The following is a 21041-nucleotide window of genomic DNA, read 5'->3' as shown; positions in this document are numbered from 1 at the left end:
TATCATTTTTTTCTCCTTGAAACAGGTCCTTTGAAAAAGTTTGCTATATTCCTAAGTATGGCTTTTATTGTGACTGGAGCCACCTTTTCTCCCTTAGGAACCAACACATTTGTGAAATCATTTTTTTTTTTAGGGGATATCAATGTATCATGAATTACATCTAGGTTTTGGTCAGTGAGTTGGTAGCATGAAGCAACCTATAAAACGAGATCTCTTAGCTCTCTTCTCTTTTAGGCACTCTGGTTCTGATTTTCAGGGAAAATCAGCTTCAGGGAACCTAGCGTTTTGAGGAGCCCAGTGTATTTTCAAGTGTGCCTGACTTTTTTGAATTTTAAGAAAAAGATGAACCAAATAAGAACAATTTCATAAGAATTTTAGTTTTTCAGTACTTTCCTGTAATGTATAACTATTGGTTCTTGTTTTGCTTTATCTAGGCCATGGGGTTATTGAGAAATTTAGAGACTCTTGGTATATCAGTGATCTTCTAAGCAGAGCTAGTACTTGCTTTACTTTTCAAGTACCTGGTTTGTGTTGTGTGGGAATCCAAGACTTCTATGATTAAAACAACTTTGATGAGAATTCTTTTGTAAATGGACAAATTTGAACTTTGTTATATTACACTGAATTATTGTGTTATCTTTAATCAGGATAAGTCCAGAAATGGATGCTATTGCTTAAGCTTAAATTCCAAGGCAAGAGATAAAGTACCTTCATTTTGACTGTCGCCATGGAACTTCACCCTGAATTGTAGATTTTCCACTGTGTGTTATTATACTTAGTGTTTAGAAATTATCATAAGATCTCAGGAAATGTATCCTTGTAATATGGCAATATTTTATTGCTGTTTATACTGATTCCATACACATTATAGTATCATTAATTTGGACTCTACCAATTCTTCACTTTTATTAAATGAAGTGCCTCTGGGTCTGTCGTTTGCTCCTGCCACTTGGTGCAGAGGGAATATCCTGGCCTGTAAGAAAGCCTGGTTAGGCTGCGGGAGCTCCTTTGAGGAGGTCTCTCTGTGAATAGCCCTGGTGGGGTAAGTAATTGTAGCTGGTAGATAGGGCTTCCTTCTCATGCTTTCCAGTTCCACAATCCTCCTTTCTTTGAATTCATACTGAATTTGTAAGTTTGAATTCTTTTCTTTTTTTAAAAATTAGCTTTCTTTTTACTAAAGTAATTCATGCACATAATTTAAAAGCTCAAGTAGAAGTGCAAGGCTTATAATGAAAAGGAGTAGTTCCTCCTCTTAGAGCCATGGAGACAAGTACTTTTAGCTCTTAGTGGTTTGTTCTAGTATTTGCCTTCCTTGAAAATGTTTTATTACGCTTTCTTGATTTGTCAATTTTAAAAATGATTTTTTGAATTCCTTTTATGGCAGGCAGGATTACTTTGCTTATATCCTCACCTCCCCCACCCCTCCCAATGTAGATTAATCACAACTTTTTTGTTAAATCAATAGATACAAATGTTGTTTATTGATCATTATCAATTATTTCGTATCATTGTTTCCTTTCTACTAGAATCTTATTTTTCCTTGAATTACAATAATAATTTCCTGACTTTAAAATTTGCTTAGTTTTTAATATACCTGTCATGATGAGTATCCAAAGGCTTAAATGCTAAAAAACATTAGATAATCCATCAGTTCCTTTTTTTTTTTTTTCCTTTTCCCTTTGAGGACATTTTTTCCACAGTCTTTCATCTTCTGCCATCTGGACCATTGCTCTCCAGACCCGTGCATGGCTTGGTGGTCATTCTGGGATCCCTTTGTTTTTCAGTTTTTCAGTCTCATGTTGGATCTCCTGTTTATTGGATCTTTTTTTCTTGATTTACTGTACTTTTTTTTGCCAAAGTATATCCACTATCAAAAACTTCCTGGGAAAAGGTGCATGAGAGTTAAAGACGTTGAGGCTTTACAGGTCTGAAAATGTCTCTACTCTTGATAGATTGGCAGTTTGGAGTCTCTGTTGAAAATAATTTTCTCTTAGAATGTTAAAGGCAGTGCTCCATTGTCTTATAGCCTTCGTGATTCCTGTGGGACCTGTTTTTACACTCTGGAAGCTTTTAAGAGTTTCTCTTTATGCCCAACATTTCATGAGGATGTGTGGGTCTTTATTCATTCAGGTTGATGGGTACTTGACTTGGTGGAATCTTTCGATTTGCAGACTTGTCTACTTCAATTCTGGGAAACATTTTGTGTTATCTTTTTGATAATTTTCTCTCCTCCATTTTCTCCATCCTGTTTTTGTAGAATTCCTGTCATTTGAATGTTGGACCTCCCAGACTGATCCTCTAATTTTAAAAGAATGTTGGACGTCTAATTGATCCTCTTTTCTCTCCTAAGTTGTAGTATTGTAATTGTTCTTTTTCTGTTCCTCCAGCTCTTCTGTTGAATTTTTTTTTAGCTGTATCTTTTAATTTCTAAGATATCTTTTTTCTCTGTTCCATTTTTATGAGGATGATTATGGGTGTTTTCCTCATGTCTTTCCTGTTTCCTGCATTGTTTCCTGTTCTGTTTGTTTTGGATTGTGTCTTCCATTGTGAAGGCTTTCTTAGAAAGTTGGAGAGGTCATCCATTCATATTAAGAATTAGGTACTAAAAAGCTAACTTCATAGTTCTTTATGTGTGGGTTGGGTTTATCAGTTATCTGCCTCAGGCAGAGAGCTGGCCTTTTGTCTTGGAGTTCCCTAAATTTCAGAGGAGGTCTTTTCTTTGGAGCTATTCAGTTTCCCTGGGATTCCTGTTCTAGCAGCAGGGTGGGAAAAAAGGGCTGAGGACTCCAGTTTGTATGTGGTTTTTTACTTAATCTGTCTATTTTCAGCCTCCACATACCCTGCCCCACCCCACTGCAGTCGTCTTCTATGTTTGGTGACCCTCAGCTTCAGTTTCTCCAGTGGATGGAGTTTGGGGGTGGGTGGGTTGTCTGGCTGTGGAGAGTGGGGAGAGGACCTGGGGTCCAGCTGCCCATTTTATAGACATCTAGTCCTAATTTCAGCCCTATGCCTCATCCCCTTTTTCTGCAGCACCTGCTACTTCCAGGTTCTGAACTTGTTAGGTGTTTGGTTGAGTGTATTGGCTCCTCTCTTCTGGGTACATAGGCTTTAACTTCCTCTACTCTGCTAGGTTTATCACACCTCCTCCTGGATTTTATTTTTATAAACTTGTTGAAATCTCATGGCTATGTAGTCTGTTCTGACATGTTGGTCAGTCTACTATATTTAACTGGAAGTCTAGGTTTAAGTTGTAATAATGTGTATAAAATTTTAGAAAGTATTATTCTGTAATTCATTCTTTCCACTCTCTAATGATTTTCAATTAATATGGTTTTACTATATTACCTACCTCATAGGGTTGTTGTGAGGATTAGAAGAACCAATACATATGAAGCGCTTAGACCAGTGCCTGGCACATAGTATGTGTCAATAAGTATTAGCTATTATAAATATTGTTACCATTATTATTAGTAGTACTATCACTCTTAATTCAATAACCCATTTAGACTTGAATAAAGATGTTTTCACCAAAGGAAGAGTTATTGATACATGAGAAAATCTAGTGTTTGATATTATTATTATTGTTTTTTTTAAGATTTCTTTTATGTGGACCATTGTTAAAGTCTTTATGGAATTTATTACAGTTTTGCTTCTGCTTTATGTTTTGGCTTTTTGGCCACAAGGCACGCGGGATCTTAGCTCCTCAACCAGGGATCAAACCCCTTGCATTGGAAGGCGTAGTCTTCACCACTGGACCGCCAGGGAATTCTCTAGTGTTTGATATTATTGACCCTGCATTTAACTAGACTTCACATGAAATGCTCAGGTTAAATGTTTTTAAGACACATTAAAGCCTTAAAAATCCAATCAGTAATAGTTAGGCTAAAAGTTTCAAAAGCATATAATAACAATTTTGATGTGCTTTTAAGCTTTATTGGTATTGAGTTTTATTTTAATCATCTAAATATGAAGTATAAAAAACAGAATTAAGGAGGTGATGTTTATATGCCTTAACAGCCAGTAGATGAGATACTCTGAATATATAGAGTATAGAAGTAGAGAAATAGTAGACTCCAGTCACTGCACCTATGACCTAGTGAATGTTTGTATACTTTTCAGAAAATGTTATGAACTTATATAAAGCAGAATGTGTGCATTTGCTCAATTATTTTAAGTATCGCCTTTGTGTCTGGATTAAGAGTGTGTATGATAACACTGAATACTAATTTTTAGAGGTGAAATGTGAGTAGGTGCTCACATTACTCTTCTTATGGATAGTAAGTTGCATACTTCGGGGAAGGGGATTTTTATTTGTAAGGAGGTTTGCATTCTCTCTCACTAGAGTCCCATGGTTGTGACAAAGGGCTGTAAATATCAGTACACTAGAGATGCTAGAAATTTTTCTACAAAAGAATGGCCAGTTGCTTAGTGTGAATAAACCTCTTTGCAAATTACCAGGATGACTTTGGTAGGACAGATGAAACAGGTAGTCATGGGCAGGATCAAACAGTGCCTGCTATTAGCTTGATGCTGGCATTTCCCCCTCCCTAGATGTAAATATATTATTTTTATTATGTCTCATGATTTGCTTTGATATTTCATCTCTGGAACTTTAATGTCTACATCTTTAGAGCCCTTATGCTGCCTCTTTCCCAAATGCAGCAACTAATCTAGTATATTTTCATAGGATGGAACTTCCCCCTTCTGTCCTGTAATGTGCACCCCTTCCCCCCAAATAGTCTTTTGCTGGTCTCTTTGATAATAAAACACTTACTATGGGCCAGTTGCATTACCTCAATTTAGCTTCATAACAGGGATGTTAAAGTACAAGAATACAAGAGCAACCAGGATACACAGAACCAAGATCAACTCACGTGCAATTGATTAGAATGGTAAATATTTTGTAACTATATCCTGAAACACTTAAGTGTTTAAATTACCTCTTCATTTAGTATTTTAGTTCATATGCTTCTGGTCTAACATTAGTTGCTGAATAAATAACTAACCCGGAATTTATAAAATCCAGAACTTATGGAAGGGAGGATTATGTTTTGATTAATTTGATAGATAAAACAAATACATTAATATACAGGAATATTAACAAATTAAGTAATTCCTTTGACATCAGTGAGGGGTAATATACTCAGAATACCAAAGATGAATAAAATACATGACTCTGTAATGAATTTCCTCCTTAGTGTCAGAGTGAGAGGAGGATGCTGTTGATAGTTGTGCTGTTGAAAGTTGTCACAAAGACTGTTTTACCCACTTAAATCTCAATATAAAGTATATTACCAGATTTGGTAGCATGGGGACAGTTAAGAACAAAGGAGAGAGAATAGTGTCATGAAAGGATCCATGGCTGTCAGGAGCTATACCCACACACTCTTTTCTTTCCCACCCTCTTTGGTATTAGTAGGCAGAGGTGGTCATCTTGGTTGAGATGTAGCAGTTTAGGAATGAAGAATAATGAAGAGTACTTATGTGTAGTGAACAGGAGGGGACCTAGGAAAGCATTTCAGTCCCGCTCAGTGCAATCATCTTTCTGTCTCAGCACTCTGGACTTCAGACTCTGAGAGAGCTGGGTTATTCCCCCGATTCCTCTTATTTTTTTTTTAAAGCTGTACCTGAATATATTCTCTTTACTAAGTAATCATTTAGACAGTGTGAATAAAGTGAAAGTTCACCTTGTCAACCCCGCTTTCCCAGGGGTAACTACTCTTCTGCTACGTGCCCTTCCAGACCTTTCCTCTACGCATTGACTTTTGTTTTATGTAAGTGTGACTTTTATTTTATGCAGTCATTCAGATACCCTCATCAAAAGCAAGGTGGTTAAGTAAACAGTGGCACATCTATGTGGTGCAGCTGGTAATAAAGGAGAAGGTGACTCTACATATCTTTATAAGTATGTCTTGTGTGTGACAGTAGGATAATTCTGACCGCTGCCATTACTGACCTGACATTCTAACTCTTTTATTTCCTTTTTAACCCTTCTATGCAAGGAACTATGAATTGATGGCTTTTTCTAGATAGCCAGAATGAGGCCATTTTCTTTTGAAAGTAATCCTGGCGTTTCTAGTGCTTTTCTTTAATTGTGTGTGTGAGTGTGTGTGTGTACAGTTCTGTACGCATGTTTTTTTGGTTGTGGACAATGCAACTTGGAACCATTTTGTTTTGAGATACGTTTAGTTATTTATGTTTAGTTTTACAATTGATTTTACAAGTTGAGTTACAAAGGTTAAAATAAGTTTGCTGTAGAAGCTACCATTACTTGGTCAAAATAGAGTTGTGTTTTTTATTTGTTTGGCAGCAATCAAAAGTGGCCTAGAGATGGTAAAAGTTAAGCATCTAGATTTCTGTCTTGGAATGTGTACATGATTAAAAACCTTCAGTTGCCAAATTTGTATGGTAAATGAGCATACAACAAATACCTTTTAAGTCTTACCATCAGAATCAGACTCTGTACTTAAATTAAATAGGAAATTTCTATACTTGCCCTTTTCCTGTGGCATTTGTGGTTACTAGGCTATACAAGTGTTTCAGCATGCCTTCAGAACTGGCATACCCAGACGATTGTTGAGAGCTCCTTGTCGTGACACCCCATCTTGGGTGAGGCCTTAGAATACAAGTCATATATACAACTCCTATTTGACTTTATTATTTTGTTTGTTTTCTTGTTTTGTGGTTGTTGGCCAGAAAGAAGTGTGAGGCAGTAAATACCTGTGGTTTAACGTACCTGACCATTGGCACACTGTCTTTTTGGGTTTTTTTCCTTCTGTGCCAACTCTGCTCAGTTAGTTGTGGCTTTCCGGGATTCTAAGTTTGAGGCTAGGATCATCAGAGAGTGACCTACCTACTTGATTAATGATGTCTGCTGTGGGCTTGGTGGGGAAGGTGTGGGAATGGTGGCAAGGATATTCTGTCATCCAGAATATAGGGCAATGATTATGGTCTGACTCTGCAGAATTTTGCTAGATTACATTTTCAAGCACTCACAATAAACCAAGTTGAACAACTCATAATTGATCCCCTGTTTTCAGTTTGCACTATCACACTAGGGTGAACTTAATCATGTGTGTGTATATATATATATATATTTTTTGCTGTACGCGGGCCTCTCACTGCTGTGACCTCTCCCGCTGCGGAGCACAGGCTCCGGACGCGCAGGCTCAGCGGCCATGGCCCACGGGCCCAGCCGCTCCGCGGCACGCGGGATCCTCCCGGACCGGGGCATGAACCCGCGTCCCCTGCATCGGCAGGCGGACTCTCAACCACTGCGCCACCAGGGAAGCCCATGTGTATATATTTTTAAATGGAAACAAAAATAACCCATCATCTCTGTATTCAGACAAAGTGTATATGTGTGCACGAGTAATGCACACCATTAACTTACTAGCAGTGCCTTTGTGAATTCGAAGACCTTTGCAACCTTGATGTGGTGCTCAGGGGAAAAAAACAGTGCCATACTTTAAAAAAACTTTAAAAAGTATCAGTTTAGGAAGTGAAATTCTATAGCATACCAGTGCTTTGCATGTGTCACCTTTTGCGTTTAGATCACCCTTAGTCATCACTTGAGAGAAGAGTTTTAGTTCATTTGTGGTTTTGCGTAAGTAGCAAATCTCCTTAGACAAGTTGCCCTTCTTTCTCCTTGCTGTGTTTTTAAAATACAGGCCGTGACTTTTGGGGGGAGAGTGTACAGACTGCAAGTTTTCTTTCTTGCTTTTGTGAATCAGGCTACGTTGGCCGCACAGTGTCCTTAAATTTGCCTTAAGTCATGAAGCCTAGCAAAATGTACCTACCAATGACCTATCATTTTTCGTCCTCATAACAGTTTCTTTGGGGGGACATGTGACTTCCTCAGCTATAATGTTTGCATCTGTCACTGTCAGATTTGACACCTGCAGGTGTTTTTCTTTCTTTTGGGAGTAAAGGAATGGATATAATTTTTTAGATGATGTTTTTAAGTTCAAGTCTCTAGCTTGCTCTAGAGACAGTAAAAGACTCATGATGTGATTTTTTTTTTTTTTTGCCCTCTGTCAAAATTCTGTATTATCTCAACCTTTTCTTTTTACGAGCTCTGAGGAAATCATGGCTGTATGTTATAAAAATCATGGTTGAATGTTATTAAAATCATGGTTGAATGTTCAAAGTAAGTTTCTAAGAGCTTTCCAATATTACCTGTAATTAGCTAAAGAGAAAGTCATATGAACTTTTCCAATTCTAACTTTCCTTTTTTTCTTATTCACTCTATTTTATCTTTTTCTCTATTTTTTAATGGCTCATACAAAATAGAGGTTTTTTTTTAAATTGAGGTATAATTGACATATAACATTATATTAGTTGCAGGTGTACAACAGGATTTGATATTTGTAACTTTTTCTCCCATTTTGATTGGTGGTTATAGAGTCCCCCAAAATAGCTTCCTCAGTATCTCCATATTTGGTGGACTCTTTTGGAAAATGAATTACTTGGAAAGAGTGGGGAGTTATTGGAGGCATCTAGATTTAGGATAGGGTATATATTTATCCACCTCTTCAAAAAATTTTGTTCAGTCAGTATTGACTACTTACTAAGCACTATGTTGCTAGTATTCATCTTTGCTTTCTAATTCTCCAGTGTACTTAAAAACTCACTGTTTTATTTTTAATAGTTGAGATAAATTGACTATCTTAACTACAGTTGGCTTTCCTAAATGTTTACTTTTTTAGTTAGCTAGTTGAATCGTATTATTCGCATTTGCACACTAACATAAATAAGCATTAGAAAATATCATGATTGTTTTAAATAGCTTTTTGTGTGCATAAATATTATTGGAAACATAAACACATGGTTTATTTTATTTTATTTTTTCCTTTTAAATGTCTATTTTTGGTTAGTTTTAACTAATACATATGCTTCTTGCAATAAGAGTTCGTGGGTATTTAAATGAACAGTTTGTAACTTTAGAAGTTAAATAAATTGGAAATATTGAAATTGATTGAAAAGCTAGTCTCTAAATAAACCTAGTAACCTAATAGCAAAAATAGCTTTAGATTGATATAACTAAGCACTCTAATTTTGAAACATTTTCAGAATAGGATTTTTATTCCCAGGGAGAAAAATAAACTTCATTTAAAATATATGTATAATTATTTTGTGAGCGTTCTTTTTCCTTCCAAATGCCAAAAGGTGTACTCGATATTTTTGTTATGAAAATCCTGCTTTTTTAAAGTATTGTAGCAATTTTATAAATCAATAAAACTGAGGCATGTCAACACTGTGGGGAAAAATGCTTAATAAATTTGCCATGTCACTAAGAAAAATTTTGGAAATTTAAGGAAGGGTAACCTTTGCTTTAAAAAAATGTATGACTACTCGTTTGCTACACACTTAAATGTAAACTCTGTTTGGCTAAGTTAAAGTCAGTGCTGTGATGTGAGAAAAGATATTAGGAGAATAACAGTTAACCTTGAAGTGGAAACATTAAGTGGATCACCTTATTTGGCGAGATCAGGGGTTCCCTACCTTGACTACGCATTAGAAACACCCAGGAACATTAAAGCTTCCTGATGCTAGGTTGACCCAGACCAATTACAGTGGTATTTTTAAAAGCTCCTCAGTAATTCCAATGGGTAGCCAGGGTTGAAGACCACTGAGCCAGGTGGAAACTCCCACTCCTAACTGTGGCATTTAAGAAGAGGTGTATATAAAAAGCATTGAAGTTTGGGACCATCATCTAACAGCGTGAAAGGCCAGACGTTTTTCCAGGTTGTTCTTAGCATGGTCTGAGGATCGTGAGCATCAGTGTCACTTGGGAGCTTGTTATAAATGCAGACTCCCAGGTTCCCAACCCAGATCTGCTGAACCAGAGTCTGCGTTTGAGCAAGTGCAGGTGGTCCCTATGCACTTTAAAGTTTGAGAAGCAGTGTTGGAGGTGGTATTAGGTAAATGTTGATCTTGATATACCTGGCCTTTTGCTTCTGTCTCTGGTTTTCTGTCCTAAGCAAGTAAAGACATTTTCACACAGGGTTGGAAAATGACGCTAGCAATGTGTGCTCATGTCAGCAGGTTAATTACTAAAGATGATTTTCTGCTCTAGAGCACATGTGACAGAAACTGCCATCACTATCACCATCACCATCAAATTCCTCTCTCCCTAAGATGGGGAAAGAGAAAGGAACTCAAAGAATGGTCACCAGGCTGAAGGCCATGCTCTTTCAGTCCCTTTCACAGCTGCCTTGTGTATTAAGGAAAAATGGAAAGTATGGTCCTTGTAAGGATACTTCTTCATTCATACCATTACTGTGAGGATTCTTTTTTGAAAGAAAGAAATTTGAGTGAAAAAATACTCATCCTAGTCATAAACTGAAATGAATAAAACCAAACCCTCCAAGTTCTCTGAAGTAATATCTACGCAATTCCCAGCTTTCAGAAACTTCCCCTATCATGGCCGCAGTCCCCTACCTTAAACATTCTGGGGTCTCAGCTGGTTTCTCTTTGTCTCAGCACCCACCCAGAATCCAGCTGATTGTTTTGTCAGGGTGCCTCCTTCCTTGTAGGTTGGAAAGGTTCTTTTCTGTCATTTCTTTAGGGCTCATAACATTGTTTCCACAAAGCTTTTGGCTCTGCCACCTCTGTCTGTTACTATGATAACCTGGGTCAGATAAGCACCCTATTTCCTGGCTATATTGCAAATGCCAATAAAACGTTCAGTATTTCTGGCCTTAGCTTTCGGAGAAGAGGAATTGACTGTAGGGGCCTTTTTACTGGGAGGGACCTGAAGGGATTTTGTTGTCTACCCTGCCCTGGAACTATAATGACCTGGAAGGGGAACAGAGCCCTCTTCTCCTTAAACACTCTCTCTGGCCATCTCACCCTCCAGCAGGATTGATTTTTGTAGTCGTGAAGGGGTGGCAAGGCCACAGTGATAAACGGAGACCTGGCTTCTAGATCCAGCTGTGCTACTAGCTGTGTGAATTTGGGCACGTTATCCGAAGGCTCTGGATCTCAGTGTACTCCACTTTCCGCTTTCCTTCTGGAGGCCTCATTCTCTTCCTTGTGGTGGTCCTTCTGCTTATCGGGACAGGGCATCTCGGTCTCCCTTCTGGTCTTGGCCAGATGGGCCTGCTGGTATCCCTTCTCTCCAGCTTGTTTGGGTTGTTTGAGGCAGGGAAGTGGGAGTAGAGAGGGGACAGCCAGCCCCCCTTATGGATGTGGGCCAGGGTTCTCAGCAGGGTGGGGAATGAGGAGTCAGGTGTCCTGACTAAAATCTAAAAACATTGCAGTGATGTCAGATGAACTGGAGTCTGTAAACAAAGAACTGGCTTCATTCCTGTTACAATTGCAGAGAATTCTGCCCCCATGTTCCTCTCTGAGGCTGAGGCTGGTGTCAGACCAGGTTCCCTCCACATCCCTGAGATTTCCCCTATAACTCAGGGAATTTATACCTATTATATCCTTAGCAAGGAACATTTGTCTTTGAGGCTCTGCTGGTTCAGGAGACCTTGTAGGTAAGTACAGTCGGTGTTCTGTATCCATGGGTTCTGCATCCTTGGATTCAACCAACAACGGGTAGAAAATACTTGAAAAACAAAATTCCAGAAAGTTCCAAAAAGCAAAACTTGAATTTGCTGCACCAGCAAATATTTGCATAGCATTTACATTGTATTTACAACGATTTACATAGCATTTACATTCTATTATGCATAAGTAATCTAGAGATGATTTAAAGTATACAGAAGGATGTGCTTTGGCTGTATGCGAATACTACGCCATTTTATATAAGGGACTTGAGCATCTGTGGATTTTGGTATCCACTGTGGTCCTTGAACCAATCCCCCCACCCCCAGTTCCCCGCTATACTGAGGGGCAGCTATACTGAGGGGCAACTGTACGCACCAACACAAGGCTTGTTAACAGAGGCCCCTCCTGGCTGAGGAAGGAGAGGAATCCCAAGCACCAGAGCCGTGAAAGTGGTTTCCAAAGTGGGGCTTATCCTCTTTTTAAGGGAGCTGTGTGTAGATACTTTTTTTTTTTACATCTTTATTGGAGTATAATTGCTTTACAATGGTGTGTTAGTTTCTGCTTTATAAAAAAGGGAATCAGCTATACATATACATATGTTCCCATATCTCTTCCCTCTTGCGTCTCCTTCCCTCCCACCCTCCCGATCCCACCCCTCCAGGCGGTCACAAAGCACCGAGCTGATCTCCCTGTGCTATGCGGCTGCTTCCCACTAGCTATCTACCTTACGTTTTGTAGTGTATATATGTCCATGCCACTCTCTCACTTTGTCACAGCTTACCCTTCCCCCTCCCCATATCCTCAAGTCCATTCTCTAGTAGGTCTGTGTCTTTATTCCTGTCTTACCCCTAGGTTCTTCATGACATTTTTTTCCCCCTAAATTCCATATATATGTGTTAGCATATGGTATTTGTCTTTCTCTTTCTGACTTCACTCTGTATGACAGACTCTAGGTCCATCCACCTCATTACAAATAGCTCAATTTCGTTTCTTTTTATAGCTGAGTAATATTCCATTGTATATATGTGCCACATCTTCTTTATCCATTCATCCAATGATGGACACTTAGGTTGTTTACATCTCCTGGCTATTGTAAATAGAGCTGCAATGAACATTTTGGTACATGACTCTTTTTGAATTATGGTTTTCTCAGGGTATATGCCCAGTAGTGGGAATGCTGGGTCATATGGTAGTTGTATTTGTAGTTTTTTAAGGAACCTCCATACTGTTCTCCATAGTGGCTGTACCAATTCACATTCCCACCAGCAGTGCAAGAGTGTTCCCTTTTCTCCACACCGTCTCCAGCATTTATTGTTTCTAGATTTTTTGATGATGGCCATTCTGACTGGTGTGAGATGATATCTCATTGTAGTTTTGATTTGCATTTCTCTAATGATTAATGATGTTGAGCATTCTTTCATGTGTTTGTTGGCAGTCTGTATATCTTTGGAGAGATGTCTATTTAGGTCTTCTGCCCATTTGTGGATTGGGTTGTTTGTTTTTTTGTTATTGAGCTGCATGAGCTGCTTGTAAATTTTGGAGATTAATCCTTTGTCAGTTGCTTCATTTGCAAATATTTTCTCCCATTCTGAGGGTTGTCTTTTGGTACTGTTTATGGTTTCCTTTGCTGTGCAAAAGCTTTGAAGTTTCATTAGGTCCCATTTGTTTATTTTTGTTTTTATTTCCATTTCTCTGGGAGGTGGGTCAAAAAGGATTTTGCTGTTATTTATGTCATAGAGTGTTCTGCCTATATTTTCCTCTAAGAGTTTGATAGTTTCTGGCCTTACATTTAGGTCTTTAATCCATTTTGAGCTTATTTTTGTGTATGGTGTTAGGGAGTGATCTAATCTCATACTTTTACATGTACCTGTCCAGTTTTCCCAGCACCACTTATTGAAGAGGCTGTCCTTTCTCCACTGTACATTCCTGCCTTCTTTATCAAAGATAAGTTGGCCATATGTGCGTGGGTTTATCTCTGGGCTTTCTATCCTGTTCCATTGATCTATATTTCTGTTTTTGTGCCAGTACCATACTGTCTTGATTACTGTAGCTTTGTAGTATAGTCTGAAGTCAGGGAGTCTGATTCCTCCAGCTCCGTTTTTCTTTCTCAAGATTGCTTTGGCTATTGGGGGTCTTTTGTGTTTCCAAACAAATTGTGAAATTTTTTGTTCTAGTTCAGTGAAAAATGCCAGTGGTAGTTTGATAGGGATTGCATTGAATCTGTAGATTGCTTTGGGTAGTAGAGCCATTTTCACAATGTTGATTCTTCCAATCCAAGAACATGGTATATCTCTCCATCTATTTGTATCATCTTTAATTTCTTTCATCAGTGTCTTATAATTTTCTGCATAGAAGTCTTTTGTCTCCTTAGGTAGGTTTATTCCTAGATATTTTATTCTGTTTGTTGCGGTGGTAAATGGGAGTGTTTTCTTGATTTCACTTTCAGACTTTTCATCATTAGTGTATAGGAATGCCAGAGATTTCTGTGCATTAATTTTGTATCCTGCTACTTTACCAATTCATTGATTAGCTCTAGTAGTTTTCTGGTAGCATCTTTAGGATTCTATGTATAGTATTATGTCATCTGCAAACAGTGACAGCTTTACTTCTTCTTTTCCAACTTGGATTCCTTTTATTTCCTTTTCTGCTCTGATTGCTGTGGCTAAAACTTCGAAAATTATGCTGAGTAAGAGTGGTGAGAGTGGGCAACCTTGTCTTGTTCCTGATCTTAGTGGAAATGCTTTCAGTTTTTCACCATTGAGGACAATGTTGGCTGTGGGTTTGTCATATATGGCCTTTATTATGTTGAGGAAAGTTGCCTCCTGCCTACTTTCTGGAGGGTTTTTTTTTTTTTTTTTTTGCTGTATGCGGGCCTCTCACTGTTGTGGCCTCTCCCGTTGCGGAGCACAGGCTCTGGACGCGCAGGCCCAGCAGCCATGGCTCACGGGCCCAGCCGCTCCGCCGCATGTGGGATCTTCCTGGACCGGAGCACAAACCCGTGTCCCCTGCATCGGCAGGCAGACTCTCAACCACTGTGCCACCAGGGAAGCCCTGGAGGGTTTTTAATCATAAATGGATGTTGAATTTTGTCGAAAGCTTTTCTGCATCTATTGAGATGACCATATGGTTTTTCTCCTTCAGTTTGTTAATATGGTGTATCCCATTGATTGATTTGCATATATTGAAGAATCCTTGCATTCCTGGAATAAACCCCACTGGTTCATGGTGTATGATCCTTTTAATGTGCTATTGGATTGTTTGCTAGTATTTTGTTGAGGATTTTTGCATCTGTGTTCATCAGTTATGTTGGCCTGTAGTTTTCTTTCTTTGTGACATCCTTGTCTGGTTTGGTATCAGGGTGATAGTGGCCTCATAGAATGAGTTTGGGAGTGTTCCTCCCTCTGCTATAGTTTGGAAGAGTTTCAGAAGGATAGGTGTTAGCTCTTCTCTAAATGTTTGATAGAATTCGCCTGTGAAGCCATCTGGTTCTGGGCTTTTGTTTGTTGAAATTTTTTTTTTTTTTTTTTCTTTGTGGTACGCGGGCCTCTCACTGCTGTGGCCTCTCCCATTGCGGAGCACAGGCTCCGGATTCGCAGGCTCAGGGGCCACGCCTCACAGGCATAGCCGCTCCGCGGCATGTGGGATCCTCCCAGATGGGGGCACGAATCCGTGTCCCCTGCATCGGCAGGCGGACTCTCAACCACTGGGCCACCAGGGAAGCCCGGTTGGAAGATTTTTAATCACAGTTTCAATTTCAGTGCTTGTGATTCGTCTGTTCATATTTTCTATTTCTTCCTGATTCAGTCTTGGCAGGTTGTGCATTTCTAAGAATTTGTCCATTTCTTCCTGGTTGTCCATTTTATTGGCATAGAGTTGCTTGTAGTAATCTCTCATGATCCTTTGTATTTGTGCAGTGTCAGTTGTTACTTCTCCTTTTTATTTCTAATTCTGTTCATTTGAGTCTTCTCCCTTTTTTTCTTGATGAGTCTGGCTAATGGTTTATCAATTTTGTTTTTCTTCTCAAAGAAACAGCTTTTAATTTTATTGATCTTTGCTATCGTTTCCTTCAATTGTTTTTCATTTATTTCTGATCTGATCTTTATGATTTCTTTCCTTCTGTTAACTTTGGGGTTTTTTGTTCTTCTTTCTCTAATTGCTTTAGGTGCAAGTTTAGGTTGTTTATTTGAGATGTTTCCTGCTTCTTAAAGTAGGATTGTATTGCTATAAACTTCCCTCTTAGCACTGCTTTTGCTGCATCCCATAGGTTTTGGGTCATCGTGTCTCCATTGTCATTTGTGTCTAGGTATTTTTTTGTTTCCTCTTTGATTTCTTCAAAGTGATCACTTCATTATTTCTTCAAGTGATCACTTCATTATTAAGTAGTGTATTGTTTAGCCTCCATGTGTTTATATTTTTTACAGATCTTTCCCTGTAATTGATATCTAGTCTCATAGCGCTGTGGTCGGAAAAGATACTTGATACAATTTCAATTTTCTTAAATTTACCAAGGCTTGATTGTGACCCAATATATGATCTATCCTGGAGAATGTTCCATGAGCACTTGAGGAAAATGTGTATTCTGTTGTTTTTGGATGGAATGTCCTATAAATATCAATTAAGTCCATCTTGTTTAATGTAACATTTAAAGCTTGTGTTTCCTTATTTATTTTCATTTTGGATGATCTGTCCATTGGTGAAAGTGGGGTCTTAAAGTCCCCTACTATGAATTTGTTACTGTGGATTTACCCTTTTATGGCTGTTAGTATTTGCCGTATGTATTGAGGTGCTCCTATGTTGGATGAATAAATATTTACAATTGTTATATCTTCTTCTTGGATCGATCCCTTGATCATTATGCAGTGTCCTTCTTTGTCTCTTCTAATAGTCTTTAAAGTCTATTTTGTCTGATATGAGAATTGCTACTCCAGCTTTCTTTTGGTTTCCATTTGCATGGAATGTCTTTTTCCATCCCCTCACTTTCAGTCTGTATGTGTCTCTAGGTCTGAAGTGGGTCTCTTGTAGACAGCATATATATGGGTCTTATTTTTGTATCCATTCAGCCAGTCTGTGTCTTTTGGTGGGAGCATTTAATCCATTTACATTTAAGGTAATTATCGATATGTATGTTCCTATTCCCATTTTCTTAATTGTTTTGGGTTTGTTATTGTAGGTCTTTTCCTTCTCTTGTGTTTCTTGCCTAGAGAAGTTCCTTTAGCATTTGTTGTAAAGCTGGTTTGGTGGTGCTGAACTCTCTCAGCTTTTGCTTGTCTGCAAAGGTTTTAATTTCTCCATCAAATCTGAATGAGATCCTTGCTGGGTAGAGTAATCTTGGTTGTAGGTTTTTCTCCTTCATCACTTTAAATATGTCCTGCCAGTCCCTTCTGGCTTGCAGAGTTTCTGCTGAAAGATCAGCTGTTAACCTTATGGGGATTCCCTTGTGTGTTATTTGTTGTTTTTCCCTTGCTGCTTTTAATATGTTTTCTTTGTATTCAATTTTTGACAGTTTTATTAATATGTGTCTTGGCTTGTTTCTCCTTGGATTTATCCTGTATGGGACTCTCTGTGCTTCCTAGACTTAACTATTTCCTTTCCCATATTAGAGAAGTTTTCAACTATAATCTCTTCAAATATTTTCTCAGTCCCTTTCTTTTTCTCTTCTTCTTCTGGAACCCCTATAATTCGAATGTTGGTATGTTTAATGTTGTCCCAGAGTTCTCTGAGATTGTCCTCAGTTCTTTTTATTCTTTTTTCTTTATTCTGCTCTGCAGTAGTTATTTCCACTATTTTATCTTCCAGGTCACTTATCCGTTCTTCTGCCTCAGTTATTCTGCCATTGATCTTATCTAGAGTATTTTTAATTTCATTTATTGTGTTGTTCATCGTTGCTTGTTTCATCTTTAGTTCTTCTATGTCCTTGTTAAATGTTTCTTGCATTTTCTCTATTCTATTGCCAAGATTTTGGATCATCTTTACTATCATTATTCTGAATTCTTTTTCAGGTAGACTGCCTATTTCCTCATTTGTTAGGTCTGGTTGGTTTTTATCTTTCTCCTTCATCTGCTGTGTGTTTTTCTGTCTTCTTATTTTGCTTATCTTACTGTTTTGGGGGGTCTCCTTTTTGCAGGTTGCAGGTTCGTAGTTCCCATTGTTTTTGGTGTCTGTCCCCAGTGGCTACAGTTGGTTCAGTGGGTTGTGTAGGCTTCCTGTTGGAGGGAACTGGTGCCTGTGTTCTGGTGGATGAGGCTGGATCTTGTCTTTCTGGTGGGCAGGTCCACGTCTGGTGGTGTGTTTTGGGGTGTCTGTGGACTTATTATGATATTAGGCAGCCTCTCTGCTAATGGGTGGGGTTGTGTTCCTGTCTTGCTAGTTGTTTGGCATAGGGTGTCCAGCACTGTAGCTTGCTGGTCGTTGAGTGAAGCTGGGCGCTGGTGTTGAGACGGAGATCTCTGGGAGATTTTTGCCGTTTGATATTATGTGGAGCTGGGAGGTCTCTTGTGGACCAGTGTCCTGAAGTTGGCTCTCCCACCTTAAAAAATATTAAGAAAAAAATTTTTTGAAAAGAAAAGAAAAAAAAAAAAAAACGGACGGACAGAACCCTAGGACAAATGGTGAAAGCAAAGCTATACAGACAAAATCTCACACAGAAGCATACACATACACACTCACAAAAAGAGGAAAAGGGGAAAAAATAATAAATCTTGCTCTCAAAGTCCAGCTCCTCAATTTGGGATGATTCGTTGTCTATTCATGTATTTCACAGATGCAGGGTATATCAAGTTGATTGTGGAGCTTTAATCCGCTGCTTCTGAGGCTGCTGGGAGAGATTTCCCTTTCTCTTCTTTGTTCTCCCAGCTCTCGGGGTTCAGCTTTGGACTTGGCCCCGCCTCTGCGTGTAGGTCGCCGGAGGGCGTCTGTTCTTCGCTCAGAGAGGATGGGGTTAAAGGAGTAGCTGCTTCGGGGGCTCTGGCTCACTCAGGCCGGGGAGCGGAGGGGTTCGGATGCGGGGTGAGCCTGCGGCGGCAGAGGCTGTTGTGACGTTGTACCAGCCTGAAGCGCGCCGTGCGTTCTCCCGGGGAAGTTGTCCCTGGATGACGGGGCCCTGGCAGTGGCAGGCTGCACAGGCTCCCCGCAAGGGGGTAGTGCATAGTGACCTGTGCTCGCACACAGGCTTCTTGGTGGCGGCAGCAGCAGCCTTAGCGTCTCATGCCCGTGTCAGGGGTCCGCGCTGTTAGCCGCGGCTTGCGCCCGTCTTTGGAGCTCCTTTAAGCAGCGCTCTTAATCCCCTCTCTTCGCGCCCCAGGAAACAAAGAGGGAAGAAAATGTCTCTTGCCTCTTCGGCAAGTCTAGACTTTTCCCTGGACTCCCTCCCGGCTAGCCGTGGTGCACTAACCCCTGCAGGCTGTGTTCACGCCGCCAACCCCAGTCTTCTCTCTGCGCTCCGTTGGAAGCCCGGGCCTCAGCTCGCAGCCCCGCCCGCCCCGGCGGGTGAGCAGACAAGCCTCTCGGGCTGGTGAGTGCCTGTCAGCACCGATCCTCTGTGCGGGAATCTGTCCGCTTTGCCCTTCGCACCCCTGTGGCTGCGCTCTCCTCCGCGCCTCCACTCCGCCACCCGCAGTCTCCGCTCGCGAAGGGGCTTCCTAGCGTGTGGAATCCTTTCCTCCTTCACAGCTCCCTCCCACTGGTGCAGGTCCCGTCCCTATTCTTTTGTCTCTGTTTATTGTTTTTTCTTTTGCCCTACCCAGGTACGTGGGGGAGTTTCTTGCCTTTTGAGAGGTTTGAGGTCTTCTGCCAGCGTTCAGTAGGTGTTCTGTATGAGTTGTTCTACGTGTAGATGTATTTCTGGTGTGTAATGGAATATCACTCAGCCGTGAAATCAATGTCATAAGGCCAGTAGCAGCATAATGAGTGGATTTAGGTACGATGATTCCGGCCCGCCGTCCGCTCGACTGTCAGGGCTTCGGCCGCCGGGGCCCCTCCAGAGCCGGCAGCCTCAGTGAGGTCGCCCTCCCCTTAGGCTCCGGGGCAGTTCCGTGATGGCGGAGGGAAGAGACCCCGAGCCGGGAGTTCCAGCTCTGCGGAAACGCGGGCCTGTAGATACTTCTGAGATGGCTTTGGCATCTATCTGCTGGTTCCCTCTCTGAAATGTGTAGGGCAGTATCTCTTAAACTTTTTGAATCATTGGCATCTTTAAAAATGAAATGAAAACTAGGAACAATGTCCCTTAAAAAAAAGAGAAAAAATATATGCATAATCTCAGGGAGCTCAGGGACCCCCTAAAGATTCTAGGATAAGCATGAATTTTAGGTTTGGAATCCTCACTTTTAGGACATGCTATCTTTTGCAGTGATTTCCTGACAGATTGGAAAGCGTTGGCATACCTGCCCACTCCTCTTACCTGCTTCCCACCTTTTCTTAAAATGGAGCAGGAGTAAGTGGGAGTCGTCCCCAGGAGCCACATTCCTGACATTGCATCATCAGAACTTGGCTTTTTGGGCCAGATTCTTCTACCTCCGTTGCAGTTCCACAGCAGTGGTCATTGTCACCGAGAAGAATTGCGGCAGTAAGTTGCCCTCCTGTCTCCACAAGTCACCCCCTCTCCCACACCTTTTCCTTTACCTGGAGAGTCTACCAGTCTGGCTTTATTACATGTTTCCCTAAGTCCCCAGACATTCTTAGGAAAGACCTTTCCACGGATGGCTATAAAGCCTAGGAACGGTAATTACAGGGACATTATGGGTTATAAATTTGGTCATAGGTGAAGGTCTTCCTATGAGTGGAGTCTGCTGGGAGGAAATAAGCTTTTGGGCATAGAATGGCAAATACATGTCATAGTTTTCTCAGAATAGCTAAATACTTTGTAAAAGTAAAATTTGATCAAGTAACTAGTTTGCTTAAATCTCTTTCATGGTTCCCCTTACCTCTTAGAGAAAAGCCCAAAGTCCATAATAGGGTGTAAGAGGCCTTGTGCAACGTTGCCCTGCTTCTCACCTCCAGCCCTTCAGAGGTTCTTGCACCCCCTTATTAACTTTTTCTACTTTTTTGAATGTGTCGTGTTCTCCTTGCCCCAGACCTCTGCAGGCGCAAGGATCCTCTGCCTGAAAGCTCCTCCTTATCTCCTCAGTTCACCCCACACTTTAGGTCACAGCTTCTACATGTAACTTCCTCTAATCTGACTGTTCCTCAATTCTCTGACTGGATCAGATGCCCTAGCAATGTGCTCTCAAACGCCTTGGATTTTTCTTTTTTTAAATTTTTATTTATTTATATTTTTTGTGTTACGTGGGCCTCTCACTGTTGTGGCCTCTCCCATTGCGGAGCACAGGCTCCGGGCACGCAGGCTCAGCAGCCATGGCTCGTGGGCCCAGCCGCTCCGCGGCATGTGGGATCCTCCCGGACCGGGGCACAAACCTGTGTCCCATGCATCGGCAGGCGGACTCTCAACCACTGCGCCACCAGGGAAGCCCCGGATTTTTCTTTTTTTATCATAGCACTTAATTTCATTTCTTAGGTGATACCCAGTTCCTCCTCTACCAAGATCC

At 40.4% G+C, this 21041-nt stretch overlaps 1 protein-coding gene across 1 annotated transcript in view; it reads left to right on the top strand.

Annotated features, from left to right (window-relative positions):
• PLEKHA3 (pleckstrin homology domain containing A3) overlaps nt 1–21041 on the top strand; it is a 94437-nt gene that overhangs the window by 24648 nt on the left and 48748 nt on the right. The gene's annotated exons all lie outside the window — the stretch shown is intronic.

This window comes from Aethalodelphis obliquidens, unplaced genomic scaffold (assembly GCF_003676395.1).
Source record: "Aethalodelphis obliquidens isolate GAN/ISIS:26980383/991018 unplaced genomic scaffold, ASM367639v1 scaffold2, whole genome shotgun sequence".
In the NCBI taxonomy this organism is placed as follows: domain Eukaryota; kingdom Metazoa; phylum Chordata; class Mammalia; order Artiodactyla; family Delphinidae; genus Aethalodelphis; species Aethalodelphis obliquidens.
Note: the sequence above shows the minus strand (reverse complement) of the source record. Positions and strands in the feature narration are given on the sequence as shown.